Here is a 19,885-nt window from a genome sequence, read left to right on the forward strand (position 1 = left end):
CAGATCAGAAACTGTAAAACTATAAAATGAATTAACTCAGCAGGGGTGGTATTATATAAGTTTGCTTCTTCCCACTCCTTTTCAAGCAATAAATCAAGCTCTACTTAACTTTAGTTAATGATCACTGCATCTAACCCTTGTGCTATCCTAGGCACTTTAACATTGGGAGTTGGGTCATCTAGACCCACTAGACAGTGCGCTGAACCTTTTTTCTTCAATGATTTGTGATCCTCACTGGTGTCCATGGATTACATGAAATCTTTCCACCTTTATCCACCTTTGTCATGGTAGGAATTACATGTCAATGCAAGGATGGGTCATCTAGATAGCACAAGGTTAATTAAGCAAAATGTGATTTGAGTGACTTTTTTGTTTTGTTTTATTTTCTGTCTTTTTAAACTATGCATTTCAACATTTCTGTAATGAGTTTGATAAATGTGTGTAATTTTTTTTATTGCTTTGATTACAATGCTTGAAATAAATGAATAAATCAAATTCAAGATTCAAGATCAACATTATTAATCCCCAAAAGGAAATTTAGTTGTAGTAGCAGCACCACAGAAATAAGATAAGAGAAAAAAATAAACGCAAGACACAAAATATACAGGGAAGAAATCAATCAAATCATGTGTATCACACTAACAAGACAGTAGAAAAGACATTAAAGGTTTCATAGTTTCCTTTAACCTATTTTGAGAATTTGACAATTTTGAAGTCTGAGATGCAGCAAAAAAGAAGGATAAGTATAAGAAAGTGGAAATGAGACTCTAAGGGGTGACACTGAAAGAACTGAAGAATTTAAACTTTGTTTTTTTTGAAACTAACTTTTGCTTCATCATCTAGATGGAGACGAGCGGTAGGAGGTGCACCTTGCCTCTGAAATGATGCTTTGTTTAACGGCATTTATAGCACTTTCCTCCTCTGCAGCACAGCTAGGTCGGTGCAGGCTCGGTATCTGCAATTAAAACTTAAAAATATAAAAAGATTAAAGTACTAATAATTGATTTCATATTTATTTCTTTTGTAAGTGATCAAAGCAGGATTATGCCCTTCGAAGTGTCCATTATCAAAAATGAATGGACTGCTTACAAGCAACTGTGTGATGCGTTCAGGCCTCGGCATCGTCACTCAATTTCTGATAACGGACACCTTGATCAGCATTATTTCTTACATAATAGACATTAACTATGGATTAAAAATAAGATTAATGTGATAAAAAAAAAATAATCCCCTAATTTATCTGTTATCGTTCAATTGATAGTTTGACACCCCTAATTTGAACCATAGAAACAAATGTTTTGAAAACTCCAGATTCTTCTCAGCAATGAAACCTGTGCAGCATGTGTGAAATCAAAATACTGATTGAAATGTTTAAAATGGCATGCTGTTGAATGTACATAAGCAATGTGTTCTTTCATTTTGATCAGACGCAAGTCTTTTTGTTTGCTATCATAATGCCGCTCAAATCACAGACCTATGAAATCTGAGACCAGTACGACATCCTGAAAAAGTGTTTCTTCACAGGATGAATTAGATCACTCAGAAAATACTGATCAGGGTAATTTTTTTTTCCGCTTTTTGATCTGGATGTGAAGCACGTGACAAAAATGTAACCTATGAGTAGAGGGAATTAGGAAGATTAGCTGTTGCAATTCTTAGGATTATGATGAAGAAATGGCAGGCTGCGAACAAATCCAAAACATGTTAAAACTCTACTGAACATGTTTTTCTCAGATTAATATTGACCAATATTTTAAACCAGAAAGGGAATTACACAAGGAATCTCTCTGTTTCAGAAATCTGGGAGTTAAAGAGAGGACGAGCGAGGCAAACCACCCCAAAAGCGTTTCTCAGTTTCAGCTGACTGCACCAAATAATGGAAAGGAGCTCCTTGATGAATGGCTGGAGAGCAGTCAGGCGCCACTGCAGAATAAACTGTAAACCGTGAGCAGGGCCAAAGAACAAACAACTCCAAATATTATATCAAAAACACTTGAAACATCAACAACGATTACATTTTATATAAAATTACTACCAGGCAATTATCTAACTGCTGTTTTACTTCTGCTGCTTGTTTTTTTTTTGTGTGCAAACAAAGCCAGAAGAAGCTGCTTTCTGCATAGTAATGATAGGTGGACACCTTATAATAACGAGACCATCACCGTAAAATTTCGATGTAAACATCTCTCATTCCCATAGCAAAGCAAAACTGAAGATGAGATCTCGTTTCTGTCACATTTACGTCTCCTAGACATAAATGAGAACTGTTTGAGACTAAATTGCTTTTCTCATTCTTCTCAAACATTTCTCCTGAGAAATAAGTCTCACAGTGAGCACTGTTTGAGATCTCAAAATTCTCTCACAACTGTCTCTTCTCCAGATCTCAATTGAGAGAAAAATGAGCCATATTATGTTGCGCTCAAGTATGTCTCAATTTGATATCCTTACTTCCAATTCCTATCTCATTTACGTCTCAGTGAAAGACATCAATGGTTCTGTCTCTCGTTGCTCAATAATTTAGATCTTGTTTTAGCCTATTTTTTTATTGTCTCAGCAAAAAGAAAAATGAGAGTAGTACAAGCCCTAAAATGAGTCTTATGATGACACCATTACAGTTCATCTCGAGAAAATAATATTTTTTATTTTATTTATGTTCAACCTAAAAAAGTTGTTTATTGCTTACATATTTATATAACTTAATTACAATTTCAAGAAAAAAAAGTTAAATCATTAAGACGGTCATGTCCTCAAAAGACATATTTTTGAAACTTCTTAAAAAACATGAAATTTCAAGACAACGTTGCAGTGTCGATTTAAAAAACTTTTTTTTTGACTGCTTAGATAAACATAAATGAACAAGAATGTATGTTGGGTTAATGATGCTAGGTTTAGTTAAACACAAACACACGCATGCACTGGCACACATGCATACACGCATATGTGCATATACACACACTTATATATTGGTGGGTATAAAACATTTAACACATTGATGTCTGAACTAAATAAAGGACATTTGGGATCATATTTGGATCACCTTAAAGTGAACAAAAAATAGATTTTACATTTGAAACAAACAAATAAAATACACAAATAAAAATAATCAAATAAATAAATCAACTTTAGGGTGGTACAGATTTATGGGGTTCAGTTTGAGTTAATTTATCTTTGTCTTTAACAATCCCCCTTCATGCAGCCTTACAAGCTGAAAATATTTTCTGTTTTCTTGATTTTAGTCTGCATCATATTGAACAAACAGAAGCCTGGAGTAACCCGATTTGAATTTTAAACTGTATCACAGCCTCACTTGACACAGATTTCTGATTGGTTGATCACAGTGGGAGGGAAAAGTCTGTGGTTGACGTCACCAACGGGCCGGAATCTGCAAGCGGGAGAAGTGCAGAGAACGAGAGACTTCTGACGAGCGCTTGTCGTATTTTTTCTGCGTTTTAACAATCCGTGGGATGAATCTCCAACATTTTTTTTGCTTGTCTGGAAAAGATTCAAGTAAAATGTTTGAAGTTTGCACGGTAAGTTTGCGATTTCTTTCCTCCAACTCTGAACTCAGTTGAATGCTAAAGATGTTTTAAGCTAGCTCCGCCAGTAATGCAGACGTCTGGGCTACTCGCGGTGGCTTTGGCTGTATAAGTAATTATTACATTTTACAAAGGTTTACTTGTGCTTTTTGTAATAAAAAATAGAGACATTGAAGAGTTATTTGCAGTGCAGAGTTTACAGAATGAGCCTTGATATTTTTCCAAACGCGTGAGTGCTAAGTAACTGTTGGAAGACATTTTGCTCTTCAGTTAAGGGTCTGCAGGGTTCATCCCATTCAGTGTGACGACACTACAAACCATTTCCATTATTGCTAACTTCAAAATGTGCAGTTTCACTGTATGTTCAATTTTTACGCTGTAAAATGCTTTTATCTTGTTTAAAAGATCATCTTGCAGACGTTTGTCCTGTCATGTCATCTTTTGAAACTGGTTATGGACATGTGTTTAAATAAAGTCATCATTAACTGCTCACATGTCTAGAAAGCATAATCTGAAAATTTAAGTATGTACTGTATAGGAAAACATGTTCTCAGCCCTCTGTCAGTGGTGGAGATGTTTAGAGAGCACAGATGTAGCCAAGCCAACAAATGTCAACACTGATATGTTCGAGGATTTTAGTGAATCATAAATCATATTTAAAAACCTTTCCAGATCTTACTTTGTTCTGTATAAAATGTGTGTACATCATGTTTTTTTTCCCCTCTCTGATTCAAGGTGATCTAAATTCTACACGTGAAAATGAGTGAATCAGAACCCATGTTCCTCCACACTGCCATTATGGAAGTCCTACCAGAGCCACAAAAGACATCCTGGAAGAACACTTGCAGTCCATTGGAATAAATGGAGTTGTATGAGGATCTACGATTCATAGAAGAGGCTGACTTGCTGCCAGCTTTGAGACCTCTTCAAGCCCGGAAACGTCTTGCTCTCTGGAAATTGAAATGTGAGTCTCAAACATTACAAATTAGTTTTTGTAATGCACAGAAGTGGATATGAATATGAATGGGTAACACACTGACAGTACAGTGTAAACTTAATACACTTATACTGTTTGTTTGTTTTTTGTTGCAGACCAAACGCCAGAGAACAGCACATCGTCATCTGTTGAGACCTCACCAGCACAATCACCATCACTTTTGTTATTGTCACCGAGGAGTTCGTCATCCACATCTTCCAGAAGCCAAGGACTGTACATACATTGACTGGGAGGACTGCTTTGAAATTCCATGGAGTAAGTTTTCTGAGGAATTTGTGCAGTCTTTGGAGAGTCTTTGGAAAGGGACCTGGCCCAAGACTAGGAAGGAAATGGTTTGCACTCTTGTTGCAGAAATGATGAAAGCAAGACGTTTTTCCAAACTCTAAAAGGCTGCAGATGATGCGGGGAGAGCAGAGTGGCTGCTCAGAAGAGATGAGATGTTAAAGAGATGCGCTTTCTTCTGCTCTGCTACTTTAATGAGGAGGATGCCATGTTCTTGTAGAAGATGCAGACGAGGTCCAACTGCAGCAGGTGCCGTTGACTCCAACTGTTATTTATGTGGTAAGTAAAGTTTCAAATGCTAAATTATTCTAAAGGTTTTGTCTTTGTACACTGTACATGAGTGACATGTTTACTTTATCCATTGTTCTGTCTTTAGGACAGTCTTGCTTTTCCCCAAGGAGGTTCATGCTGAGTTGGAACCGCTCCATTGTACACAACAACATTGCAGCACTGTGCCTGATGTTCAGAAGCTACTTCTGCTTTAACAGTCATTATCCAACTGAGCTGGCTTCAACCCTGGAGTTTCTGCAAAGGTACATATTTATGAGTGCTGTCATGCGATTCATTTTTGGGTGTGGTTAGTTAATCATGACCTGCAGTTAATTATTCTAATTAATCTTTTATTAATCTAACTCTGGGCTGCTCATCCCTGGTCCTTGAGATCTACCAGCCTGCCTGTTTTCCAACTCTCCCTGAATTGCTTGCTGCTGATTACCTGGACCAGGTGTGTTCATTCAGTCAGAATGTGGAGACATCTGGTTGAGCTGATCAACAGCTAGCAGGGCTTGGAGATCTGGAAAACAGGCAGGGTGGTAGATCCCAAGGACCAGGAATGAGCAGCCCTGGCTAACCTAAAATTTAGCTTTGAAAATCCTTATTTTGGGGTAATTTGATTTAAATAGCAAGATTGTGTCACAGTAAAAGAAATAAAATACAATTTAAAGGGTGGCTTTATGAAGTTTTCTAAGTATAACAGACTTTTTTCCAATCTTTACTTTTGTAACACTAAGGGATAATTCTTCAGTCTCAAACAGAACAAAGACCTAAGCCAAAGTGCTCTCATTTAAAAAACTAATGGAAATATTCTGAACAATCCAAAAAATATTGACCACAAAATTCTTAATCATAGCATAATATATATTCGTTGAAATATCTTATTCCACAGTTTGCCGTCTGACACTATCAGCCCTCAGCGTCCCAATTAAGACATGGGTATTATTTTTCCCTTGTTAAGAGCCAACCATGCAAAATGTGACTTGATCATTTCTTAAATGTTTGATCTGGACTGTATCATGAAAAATGAAATGAAACAGATTTGAACCTTATTTGTTAAATAGTTAATGCCCATAGTATGCTGCATTTCAATTCTTTTAACTGAAACAGATGTCCTCTCTAGCGACGTGTGGCTGCTTTTAGGGATGACAGAAACGTAATCTTATGGTAGCATTATGCAGCTGCTTTTATAAAACTACAGTTTGCTTCTAGCTTGAAGTGTTATCTTTGTTTGTTATGTGCGGTCTATTATCAATTTACTCATGCCAGATTTTAATGTTCTTGTCTTACAGCTGATGTCCTAAGATGTGCCACTCTACCTGGTTGGGAACAAATTGAAGAGGCCAAGCTCAAGAAAGCCTTTGTCAGCAAATGTAGGGCAGAGCAGGTTCTAAGGCTACTGCTATGATCTACAGTATGCGGACTGGTTTCTCTTCCATCTTTTTTCTTATTTTTAATCTTAATTTGGTTCTCAAATTGGTTCATGGATTTGATAGTCTGCAAGTTTCAGAGAATGTTTTTATGTTTATGTTTTTATAATGTTTTTTTTTCAGTGTCTTGTTTAAAATCTGGAAGTATTCATGACCAGCGTGTCAACCAGATGGAGTACGCCACGGTTCATGTACTTAATGCATTTAATATTTTAAAAAATGTGTAATACTGCTACCACAATTCAAATGCTGTACTGATGATGGTGCTGCCCAAATAAAGTGTAAAGCATTTACATTTCTAGTATTGTTTTTACTGTTACTGTATATCAGTGGTCTCCCATCCTGGTCCTTGAAGGTCACTGTTCTGGATGTTTTAGCTGTTTTCCTGCTCCAACAGATCTGCTGCAGTGGTTGAATTGCCTCCTCAAGTTCTGCAGGAGGTGGTTAATCACCTGTTGATTCACATCTGGGGAGCAAAGAAACATATAAACCCTACTGGATGGTGGCCCTTGAGGACCAGGATTGGTGACCACTGCTATAAAAATAAATGATCTTTTCTTTCTCAAATACATCTCAAATATCATTCTCATTAACGGCTTTGGTTAGACATTCAAGAGAAATGATTAAGACATGAAAGAGACATCAGACAGACAACGATGAGATCTCTTTTAGGACTCATTCTTCTCAGATTTGTCTCATGAGCGTCTTAGGTTCGTCTCTCCCACTTCTCATTTATTGCTCTAACAGTTGTCTCAACTCAACCTCATTTGTCTCAGTGATGTCTTTTCTCATTATAGCTTAACTCTTGCTCCTAAGGGACCCTTAGGAGCAAGAGTTAAGAAGCAAATGATCACAGAATGATACGAATATGAGACGCTCAAACTGATCTCAAGAGACGAGATCAAGCAACATATGAGCAACAGATTTTTCCTATGGGATTGTAAGCTGAGACCGACATGACATGCAAAACAAAAACTCAAAATACGAATTTGTTTGCACAAAATACTAAATTGTGTCCTCAAAATACTAATTTGTTAACACAAATGCTAATTAATGTGCAAAAACTTCTTATTTTGTTTGCACAAAATGCTAATTTGTGTGCACAAAATGCTAATGTGTGTGCACAAAATGCTCATTTTATTCCCAGAAAATAGTAATCTGTGAGCACAAAATGCAACTATTTTGCCATAAAATACAAATTTGTACGTAGAAAAAGCTCAATTGTGGCCACAAAATGCTAATTTGTAGCCATTTAATCGATAACTTGAGAGCCCAATTTATTTATTTATTTATTTTAATGTCATGTTCAGGGTTCCATCGAGACCATAATGTTAGTAACCCAATAATTTAATATATGATTGTTTTGTAATAGTTTAGCCCAAAATTGTGTTGTTGAGTTGCAGCAGGACTGTTGACACAGAGCAAGCCCACCACCAATTCCCAATCACACATCTGTTTACACCCTCTCCCGCTAGCTTACAGCCCCTCACACCCCTAAGTTTACATCACTGATGCAAAAAAAAGTGTGAGCAATATTAGCTCTATCCAGTTTTTAGCCATTTACCAGCTAAGACAAGGCAAACAAAGACGTTCATGGATCTATTGGTCCACAAATGGATGCATCAGAATGGAGCGGAGCAGGGAGCTTGTGGCCCATCTTCGGATTCTCCTGTTCTCCTTTCTTTTTTAATGATTTCAATAAAGACATACTCATAACTTTCTTTCCTACATGATGTAAAAAATGCTAAAAGAACATGTATATAACACCAAAAATACGCTTCATTGGAGTAGGTCTTCAATGATGCGGATAAAGCCAAAAAAACAAACAGGTTAAAAATATAAATCATCTGTCTGGCATCATATTTCTGGTTTAGACTGCCTGCCATAACATGATGGAGCCAATTGAAAGGAACTAGCTGGCAGGAAACTGGAGAACCTGATAAATCTATGCAGGAATGGCGAAACAGATTTTACAGAAATTCGCAAGTTTCAAACTGGGACAGTTTTTAAGGAGAATATTGCTAGCTTGAGAAGCATAAATATTGTAGTGTTAAATTATGTTTGAATTATATAAAATAATGAAGGCAAGTGATTAAACTAAAACTTCACACAATGCTCTGAAGTATTTTTTAAAATCCGTAGCCACCTTTGCAGCTGACTGATGAAAAAGAAGTTTTTTGTACATTTTGCATCAAAGTTGACCTTTCTTTATACTCCAGCTTTAATTTGTGTTGCATATCTTGGTGGAGAGAAGAATAAATCACACTTACAGTGTACCATGGTGGATGCTGATAGGCTTTTTCTTCAAATGTGTATTTTTATAAAACTATGACTGATGTTGTCTCCATATTTCAGTGTTAGGTTTTTCATCTATGTTCTTGTTTATTTGCTTATCAAACTGAGCTCAATAAACAACAATAAGTAGACTCTTTAATACATATGAAAAATTCAGCAGTGTACCAGACAGGATTCTCTTTAGAGAGGTCACATGTAATATTTATTGTGACGCTTTTGATGCATATTTTCCAGTGTAGTCTGGGTTGCTCTGAAGAGTGTTGCCCTGATTTAACCCTCTAGTTGAACACTTCTCTTATCTCAAGCACACTAAAAAAAAAAAACAACTCTAAAGGACCACTGGATGATGAAAAATAGACATTTCTGAGAAGAATTCGGCATTTCAATGGATGAAGAGGAAAAAACTTTGGTTAAAAAAATGCATTCTTTTTTTAGACCTTTCTATTTCAGACAAGCATGGTCTGAAGCATGGGGAGATGGGTTTCTGACATTTGTTTGCTGTCCTTCAACAAGTCCCACCCGGTGCTTCATTTTAAAGCGACTACACATCCTGTCGATAATCCACACCATCAACTTCCCTTGCTGACAAGTCAGTTAGAGATTGATGTCCTCCTGCTCCAAGTCTCTGCTGATTTGGGTCCATTTCAAATAGTGATACCTGCTCTATCCGTTCAACTTGTCCTGTCACAGCCAAGTGCAGGACAATGCCAAACAGCATTTCAATGCTCAGAATTCTTGAGTGAATTTGTATAATCTCAGAAATCTTGGCAACAGGGCACAACAAACACAAGCACACACACAAACACATGCAAATTCTCACCAATGTAATCTCTGGAAACAAGAAAAATTGTAGTTTTTCAGTTTAGTTTTCTCTCTAGTCACATTTGTTTTATTGTTAAAATACATTTAACTTATAAATTTAAAAGTGCATGTACCAGCAGTGAGAAAGGAAATACAGATGTGACAAAATGGACCAGATTTAAGAGGAGAGACCCGGCTGAAGGCACAATGGCACCTTCCATTATCAGCCGGAATTAGAAATTATACAGTTTACCCCATCCCTAACTCAAAAGTGGTCAGAATTATTTAAAAAAAAACACTTTTATCCAAGCTTAAAATGGGAAAAACTGTAACTAACTGCGTTTCCATTGCACAAATTGGATTTGCGATGAGAAATTCACCTAATGGAAACACAGCAAATTAGAAAAAACTTGCATTTATCAAAAAAAAGTTTTTCAGCTTGAAGGAGGTGGTTTTTGAGGCATAACAAAGTTAACATACTTTTCAAAACTGCAAGGAAAACACTGTTTTCGCATGAAATGAGTCAGATGGCGATGGCAATGAGCTTCCTGGTATCTGGCTGCCTTGGTCACTGCACAGCTGGTGCCAAAAGAGGTCCCACAGTATCAAAAATTGAGTGTGTGATGCACAATTGTTGGTTCAACAGCCCCTCCATAAAATAACCAACCATGATTTACCCAAATCGCTTCACCCAAAGCCCACTCCATGGCCAAAAAAGAAGAAACCTCATTATATTGTTCTGATTTTGGCGATGTTTAGGATGTATACCGTGGGAAAGTAAGTATTTTTAAACCTTTTTTAATTTAATCTATGTTATGTTAATTTTATGTGATTTTATTTCATGTTAATAATGTACTTTTGATGCCATGGTCAGCAGGGGACAGAGGATGAAAATGAGCTACGAATATAACCTGAGTATTTACAGTGTTACTCTTTTTTAGAATACTTAACATTGTGTTTTTGTATGCATTGTCCCTTTCTTAAATAAATACAAATACAATTGCCAAAAAATAAAAGCTCCCTGCTCTGCTCCATTCTCGTAGATAGCTAGATCCATGTACGTCTTCATTTTCTTCGTCTGAGCTGGCTTCTGGCTTCATAAGAATGGAAACCACCAATTCCAACAAGTTAATGGTGGCACACTTCATGTGAAAAATGCATTTCTGAGAATCTTATTTTTCATTTTGACTAAAGTAGAAAGTTAAACACATGGCAAAGTGTCTTTTTTTATGATTCACATCTTTATAAGAGCCTGCCTGAAGACCTGAGGGCAGCAGGTAATGTTGATGTTGTTTGAAAGCAATCTCAAAAACCACGTTTTCATTCGTTTAGAGTTTTGTGTCTGTGTCCTTGAATTTCAACAGGTTTTATTGGAATATTTTTTTTTTCATTTCATTTTTAAGCTTTTAAGACTCATTTCAATAACAAGATGTTTGCACTCATTTGCAGACATGTCTGGTTAGGTACATTCATTGCATCTGTCTCAACTTTTGCTTACAAACTTTTTATTTAAAGTAAAATAAAAATCCAATTTAGTCTTCAGTTCTCTTGTAATGTTTCTTCTTTCTTTAAAAAGGAAACTTCTGAAATTCTTTAGTGTATTTACTGAAAGTTTTTTTTTGTTTCAGAATAGAATTACCCTTTAGATATTGAGACTGAATAATCATTCTTCTAGGAGAGGATTCTGGGAAACGTATCATGCAGTGATCAATGCTTAAAAAAAAAAAAGATCTGTGCTTCCGCAATCTAGAATAACAGACATGCCATCTAGCATAAAGGAGGCCTTTGGTGATACTGTCCACAAACACTCTGCAGTCTGCAATAGTAAAAACAGAGTAAACAAGATTCTGCAATAAAATAACAATTTCATTTAAATAATGTGAAAGACTGTTGGAGAAAATAATAGGTAGCTTTGGTTTAGTCAAGTAAAAATGTGAAGATCTGTTCTGCAGGGATATATTTCAACATGCCGCACCAAATGACTTCACATGAATATTTTAATAAAAGAATTGATGAAATATTGAGTGCTTCTGCTATTACAGTATGTCCCCATGATGAGCTGGAGCTGTCAGACTTCAAGAGGAGCAGGTGAAGTGTGGATGAATGACTCGCAGAAACACATCTTTGAGTCAAGAACTGTCATTCCTTGCTGTTTACTTAAACCACCCATATTTGTCTTCAGATGAAATCAGACCAAAAGTCACCTCGAATATTTATGGCTTTGGCTCAAATATCAGGAGATTATCGGGCTTCTGCAGAGGTTGATGGAGAGCTGATTCAGATTATATTGGAGACCGATGCTGACTTTTTAGAAATAATGAAAATTTTTGGACTGCGCTGCAGACGGTTACTGTTGCATCAGCAGTCACTAACGGAGCTTATAAGCTCATGCACTCAGCTCCAAGTGACAGCCAGATGAAGCCCATCTCTCTGCTGCTGCTGCTGTTATAAATCTGCCACTGTGCTCTGTCTGTCCTCAGACAATAGCTGGCTCAGGGAGTATTTATATATATAAAAAAATAAAAAGTAACTCCGAGTGCGGAGGGTGAAATGAGGATCCAAATAAAGAAACTTTTCCAAACACAGAAACCAGACAGCTCCGAGATGGCACACAAAACTGATGCAGCACTTGTCAATTTAACAGACACACTCTTTTTATCGTAGAAAGTCTAACCAGGATTATTGAAATCCAGCTTTTGTATATTCTTGTGTATTTTGCAACAGACACATGACAATTATCACAAAGTGTCTGTTCTTGTATCGAACCACACTGATAATGACAGTCAAGGTGGGGGAAAAAAAACGCTGTCGAGTCTTCTGTGCTCTTTGTAATAATGGTGTCAAACTATTCTTGCTAAAACCTCTGTGGAGACTTTGTCCTTCAATCAAATTGAATCTAAGTTAGTATCTTTGAAGTTAAGCAGTTGTTGAAGGTGATCAGGAGTGAAAATGTCAGCGTACTTTTTTAGTATAAAGAATGTACATATTCAATCAGATATCGGCAGAAATTGAGGTTTTGATGGAATGTCTCAAATTTCTTTCTGTGCTCTGACTATTGCAGAACTTTATAGCAGAGGTCTTTGAGGTTTCTGGTCAAACAGTGGAAAAGATGCACATTTAAGGACCAAATATAGTTGCAGCAGATGATTCTTAGGTTTGAGGAAGCAAGAAAAGCAAGAGGATTTTATTGTTTCCAGACGTAGATTTTATATCAAACGAATATCACACTTGTGCCAAATGCAGAAATGCTCTTTTCTTGTTCCAAGTCTTTACATGGTTCTGGAAATAAGAGCATATATGTTTTTATTTATTTTTTTCGCTAGAAGGACTATGCTGCCAAACTTAAACAAAGCGGCACAGATGACAATAGGGAGCGTCTTCCTCTTTCTGAAGAGCAGGGAACAGTCAGGTGACCTTTGGATGATGCAATACTGGTATTGTCCAAAGGTCATTGTCCCCAAGAGCAGTAACAATAGTTAAAAAATGATTGCACATGTAAAAATATCTGTTTTTAAATATTAAATTATATTTTTACATAAAAAGTTCCCATTAACCACAATTGCTGATCAGCTCACCTAACAGTTGTTCCTTTGAAGGATCTCTTTGAAGTAAAGTGTGGAGATCCGGCTGTGATCACAGCTCAAAAGATGGATTCCTGTTAGTCAATATTTGAACGAAAAATTCCAATCCATTCTGCGGCTCAAACATGTCACCATGTCGCCCGAGCAAAAACTTTGTCTGACCTACAGTACTGTGCTCACCTTGCACAGGTGTGCTGCACCTGCCAGGTGTGTTGAACCAGCTCCTCTGTGCTTGAGAGCTTTTTAAGTTGTACGTCAGAGGAAGAAAGAGGACAACAGGTGCATGTGAAGCAATTTGGGACAATTCCTCACTTAGTACTGAGAGCTTTTTAAGTACTGGTGGAAGTACTTGGTTTAGTCATTTTGCCATTGGTAATTCACTAGTTTGGGATAGGCACTGACTCCCAACATTGACATCGGTTGGATCAGTTGTCTTTCTGCTTTTGGTTATTTTAGCCAAAGTTCCAGCTCTTTTTAGATGCTTTTTCCATACTATTTTTTTTATTTTGTGGACCCACGAAGACACAGGTCAAAACTGGATCACAACATTAAGCTGAGTTCTTGAATCAATGAACTGTTGTTCTGTTCTGGCATTTGATGGTCCCTCTGTTTCCTTGGAAATGTTTGGGTCCTTTTAAGCCTTCAGGGGCTGCAACAGACATTTACAGATGAACAGATTCTTTAAAAATCTCAAAAAACAGAACTTGAATGGTTCTGTTATAGAGCCTAAATTACGTGGTGAACAGAAAACTGTGTGCTCTATTTATCAAATGCAATACATGGTATTAGTAGTAACCTGCTTCTTTTATTTATGGTGAGTAATGGCAACCAAAATGATACATTGACCAAGTATTTGAGCCTGAATGAGCATGCAAAATACTACACTTAAAATCTTCTTTCTCTTTTGGCTTTTTCCCATCAGGGGTTGCCATGGCGAACGAGTCGCATGGTAAACTTGGCAATGTTTTACGCCGGATGCCCTTCCTGACGCAACCCTCTCAAAGCAACCGGGCTTGGGACCGGCACAGAGGTAGAGAAGGGAACAGGGAGCAGCCCGGATTCGAACGCTGTTTTCACGGACGGAAGGCGCCGCAAACCAGCAAGAGCTAAACCGGCTCCCAAAATACTACACTTACAATAACATATATATATATATATATATATATATATATATATATATATATATATATATATATATATATATATATTGTAAGTGTAGTATTTTATATATATATATATATATATGCAAACATTTGCTGATTTGTGGTGATCTAAAAAAAGAAAAATAAGTTAAGACTGTTTTTACTATTTCCCAAAAAGAGGGGGAGGAAGGTTTGTCAAAGTTCTCCCTGACCAACGTGATCATTTTTGTTTTGCTCTTTTAGATCTGTTTTATGTTTTTTCTTTGCCAACCAAAGAAAACAGCAGGCACTTGTGTTTAACTCTCATGAAGGTTGTTCGTCACAAATTGTGAACAACATGCTCAGTCTATAGTAACATAATACCATCAAATGCTCTTTTTTCAGTAGTTTGTAATCCAGTTTCCTTAAAAGAGGTTTATTTGTTTGCAGAACCCAGATTTGTTTTTGAAACAGGAGTTCCGCCATCTTTTGTTCAAAATATGCATATAGAAAAATGGAGAGTTGAAATCTTTTATGACGTTTGCAAATGTGATGTGCTGCCATTCCCGAAAAAAAAAAAAAAAAAATCCATACAATATGACAACAGGAACATCAGATCTGAGGTCACATCAAAAACAAACGTGGAAAAGAACCTACAAAGGCCTAGATGTCAGTTATGGATGACCTTTGTGTTCTATGGTAAAGAAAACTCCATCATAGCATCCAGCAAGCTGCTGAATTCTCTCCGGGAGGTAAAAATATAATAATCCAAGTCTACTATAGAGACGACTTCACAGAAGGAAACTACAAAGCCTTCACCACAGGGTGCCAGCCGTTCATAAGCCTCAAAGATAGAAAGGCGAGGAGATTAGACTTTGAGAAAAACATTAAACAGCATTTTTAGACAAGGGAAACTTACATCAACCTGAACCAGAAAAACTGTTCGAGAGAGTTTGTGATCTGATCAATGCAGTATCATCCGTAAAACATGTCTGTATGACCACATATTTGACGTTTCGAAAGGAAAAATAAGTGGGGAATGGTGAAGTTCAGGCAGTCTCCTTATCTGAACTCCACTGACCTGAATTTTCACTTGCAGAAGAGAAACCCAGAAAAGCCATAATGAAACGGCAATTGCAGGAAGCTGCAGTAAATGTCTGATAAAGAACCAAAGAGGAGGAAGTGCACTCTGTGATGATGACCACAATTCTAGATGAAAAACACAAAATATTATAAAACCGACTCAGATTTTTCCAGCAATAGATTTTTCCAGCAATAGAACAAAGGTACAAAAAATACTTATGAGGCATGTAAAAAAATCAATTGTATGTTGGCATTGACTCAAATAAAGATGATTTCAATTTAAAAGACATGTCGGTACATCAAGTTCTTTTTTGAAAATAAGTGCAGCTGTGATTTACCACTAATAACTTCAAAATCATAACACTAAATGTTACTGGAATAAAAATATTTATTTAAATTAGATTATGTTATGTGTAAATGTTGTTACATATTGTAACGTATATATTTGCATGTATATGCAGTACAAACCAAACTATTGGTCTGTACTGTATATGTCAGTGAGTGCAATAGTTTTTCCAATTTTATTTATTTATTTTTTAAAGAAGCAATATTGCATTAATGAATTAAAATATTAACTCTGATGATAAATGTTAACCCTATAGGCTTTACCCAGGGGTGGAGCTATGGAGGAGGGGAGCAGCCCCCCAGAAAAGAAATTTGCCCACAAATCTTTCCCCAAATATTTGAGTTAGTGTTAGTTTCACCATCAATACAAGCTTATTTAGGAATCCTAAAAATATCAAAATAGTTATTTTAGATTAGAATTTTGAGCCCCTGAAATTATTTGTTAAGCCCTGTATTATGTGTGCCGGCCAATCTGGGCTGTCAGCACCTCGGCCAAAATCAGTGTAGTTTCTCTACAATGGCAAGGGGAAATCCTTATTTATGGAAAACTCGGTGAATAAAATTCCATCGTTAATAAAACTGTATGAAATATGTATCTTTGATCCTTTCATTTGTAATTGCCATCCTCCCAAAGTCTTCTGCCCCATCCCATATAAAATGTTCTCGCTTTAATCATTCGTATTTGATGCACACATTACTGAAACCACTATCTCATTAGCATGATCAACACTTTCCTTTAAAACCCATTGTTTTCCTATTTACATGCTTTCTGCCCTGTAGTTCATCATCATGCCACTAGAGGCAGTAGAAGGACTTTTCCTGCTTTCATGAAATCTCCAAAACCCTTTGGGCGAGAAAAGTTTTGTCAATTTTCAAAACGTTAAAGTGAGAATAAGTTATTTAGGGTTATTCTGTTTTTAAATGACTACTTGCTCTATTGAAAGAATGCCAAATTTTTTGATAATTAATCCTTTTATATGCAGTTACACCATGTAAAAATGTATGGATCATATTTGAGACAGTGGGTAAATAGGCTACTTTTTTCCTGAACACTCATGTCCATATTTTTTCATCTTAAACTAACATTGTTGTGAACAAAAACGTACCAAACCAGCCAACGTATCATAATTGATACTATCTATATCGTATTAAAACAAAAGATATTGCCATTTTTTGTGGAGTTTAACAAAGGGTTTAAATAAAAACATAATTCCTAAAAAATTGCATTTTCTGTCAATTCTTTGATGTACTGGGCTTTACAGGGTTAAATACTAAAACATTTATTTTAATCTATAGAAATACTATCTTTGCTCCAAACTAATTCCTCAAAATTTTAGCAACTGTCATCTTACAAAAATAAATTTCATTTCACAACAGTGCTTCTCTGAGGCATCTGTGACCTTCAGTGGAAGTCTGAATGTTGAATGGAACCCTGCCAAAATAAAACTACAAGGACCAGAGAGTCTTTTATACCCTGCCATCTCTTCTTTATCTATTTTGGCAAAAAAGTGAACATTTATATTACGATTTCAAAAAGTGAGGGTCTCGTGAAAGAGACATCATTCAGCCGTTTTGGCATGTGCTTATTCTCTTTTCTAACTGATAACATGGATCTATGACTAACCTATTGACCTTTTGGCTTTTTATGAGTCTGAATGCCACTTTAGCACCACAGGGATGGCTGTAGGCTGCTGTTAAGAGGCAGCCCAGGTTAAAAGATGACTGGATCGCGGTGTCAGGACACAGAGACTCTAAAATGTCCTGCTGTTCAAGCTCTGATTGCTAAATGTGCACTCTATCATTTCCCTGAAGCCACTTCTAAAAAATAAAAACACTTTGAAAAATAATTCAAGAAAAGATTTGTGCTCTTTGTGTTGTCTGTGTGAAAGGATTTCTGTTGTCTTCCTCTTCCCGGTTGCTTTTCATGTTACCTTTAATACAAGTATGTGGTATGTTATCTTTACTCTTTTCTACATATCCTGATGAAATAATTTGACATACTCACATGTAAATGTATTTATTGTCATGGCTAACAGAACTAAACAGACCCAGACGCTGGAACCCAGAGGAAGACGCAGGTAAATACTGTAATGGTTTGGAAAGGTTTAATATTCAGGACTTGATTAGAGGGTTTTCTTTAGTGAAGCGGCTGACACCGGGGAGGACCCACGACGAAGATGGAGGGTTTACGTCCGCTCGTGACGTCACTGGTGGTTGTGACCGCCGCTCATGATGGGCTGAAGGCTCGGCAGAGGCTCGTGGTGGATTGAAGGAATGGCAGAGGCTCGAGGCTTGACAGGAGGCAATGACAAGGCTGTGTTCCGGAAAGGCTGCTGACGCAGGCGACCACTCGTGGCAATGAATTCCATCAGGGGCAACGGACTGGCGAAGAATACTGGTCCAGGAGCTCCTTAAATAGGCAGGTGGAGAAGATGAGTAGAGTGGTCGCAGCTGGGCTGAATCAGGGAACCAAGCAGAGAGGGGAGGGGGAGGAGTCTGACAGAGGCACCATGACAGTACCCCCCCCTCAACGACCGCCTCCAGGCGGTCAAGGGCGGCGATCTGGGTGGGCGCGGTAGAAATCCTCAATGAGCGAGGGGTCCAAAATGAACGAGCGGGGAATCCAGGAGCGCTCCTCCGGACCGTAGCCCACCCAGTCAACCAGGAACTGGAATCCACGACCCCTACGACGGACATCCAGAACGCGGCTGACGTCATAGGCCGGAGCGCCGTCGATGACCCGGGCGGGTGGCGGGGAAGCGGACGGCGGGCACAGAGGACTGTCCTGAACTGGCTTGACCTGTGAGACATGGAAAGATGGATGTACCTTGAGAGCCTTGGGCAGACGGAGACGAACGCAGGAGGGGTTGATGACTTTCTCAATGACGTAAGGTCCAATGAATCGAGGAGCCAGTTTCTTGGAGGATGCTTGGATGGGGATGTTACGAGTAGAGAGCCAGACCCTTTGACCAGGTTGATAATCGGGTCCCACCACCCTGCGGCGATTGGCGAGGCGACAGTTGCTCTCCTTGGTGCGGAGGAGAGCAGCCTTAGTCTGATTCCACACGCGTTGACAACGCTGGAGATGATGTTGGACTGAAGGCACTGCCAAATCCAGTTCCTGCGACGGAAACAGAGGTGGTGAGTACCCGAGGGCGGCTTCAAAAGGAGAGATTCCGGTAGCTGAGGAGGGATGAGTATTATGAGCATACTCGATCCAGACTAGGAAGAGGGACCAGTCCTGTTGGTTCTGTGCCGCCAGACAGCGAAGAGCTGCCTCCAGTTCCTGGTTCGCTCTCTCTGCTTGGCCGTTGGACTGTGGATGATAACCGGAGGTGAGGCTGACCGCCGCTCATGATGGTCTGAAGGCTCGGCAGAGGCTCGTGGTGGATTGAAGGAATGGCAGAGGCTCGAGGCTTGACAGGAGGCAATGACAAGGCTGTGTTCCGGAAAGGCTGCTGATGCAGGCGACCACTCGTGGCAATGAATTCCATCAGGGGCAACGGACTGGCGAAGAATACTGGTCCAGGAGCTCCTTAAATAGGCAGGTGGAGAAGATGAGTAGAGTGGTCGCAGCTGGGCTGAATCAGGGAACCAAGCAGAGAGGGGAGGGGGAGGAGTCTGACAGAGGCACCATGACATTTATAGCTTTACGTTTTGCCTGTTTCCCACTCACATGGGTCACCTCAGTAAAGTAAGCGGCATGCAGATTTGGTTGTGTTTTTTTTTGCTAAGTGTTTTTTATGGCAATTCAAGCTGCGTTCACACCAGATTTGATTCACATAGCATATGTAAGTGCATAGACACAATCATAGTTCCCGTGGCGTGTTTTGAGCATCAGCTGTGATGTTGGGGTCTGGCGGCATTACGTTTGGGCAGCCAACAACACAGTGTGGCGAAAATTCTAAAGCTGGTGAATCTAAACTTTGACAAAGAATTTGATCCACGTCAACCAATCAGGGACTCATCTATAGACCGTAACGCCTTGATAATGGATTCAGAGGGCGGAGTCCAAAACCAACATGGAGAAGAATATGATCGTTCTCATCCTAAATTTTATGATAGTCTTCATATTTGCATCAAAACATTTATAACAACTTCCTCTAACTTCATGCCTCTATTTATTTTTTTCCTTTTCTCG

The 19,885-nt window shown here is 38.2% G+C and overlaps 1 protein-coding gene and 1 long non-coding RNA gene across 4 annotated transcripts in view; one reads left to right on the plus strand and one right to left on the minus strand.

Moving 5' to 3' along the window:
* Window positions 1-19,885, minus strand: part of cadm2b (cell adhesion molecule 2b) — a 201,747-nt gene that overhangs the window by 48,045 nt on the left and 133,817 nt on the right. The gene's annotated exons all lie outside the window — the stretch shown is intronic.
* LOC105355386 (uncharacterized) lies at window positions 4,923-6,575 on the plus strand. The gene is made up of 3 exons (XR_002874513.2): window positions 4,923-5,094; window positions 5,192-5,348; window positions 6,381-6,575. It is a non-coding gene; the product is annotated as an uncharacterized LOC105355386 (long non-coding RNA).

The sequence above is a fragment of the Oryzias latipes genome, chromosome 13, assembly GCF_053564925.1.
Source record: "Oryzias latipes strain Hd-rR chromosome 13, Olatipes_Hd-rR_3.1".
In the NCBI taxonomy this organism is placed as follows: Eukaryota; Metazoa; Chordata; class Actinopteri; order Beloniformes; family Adrianichthyidae; genus Oryzias; species Oryzias latipes.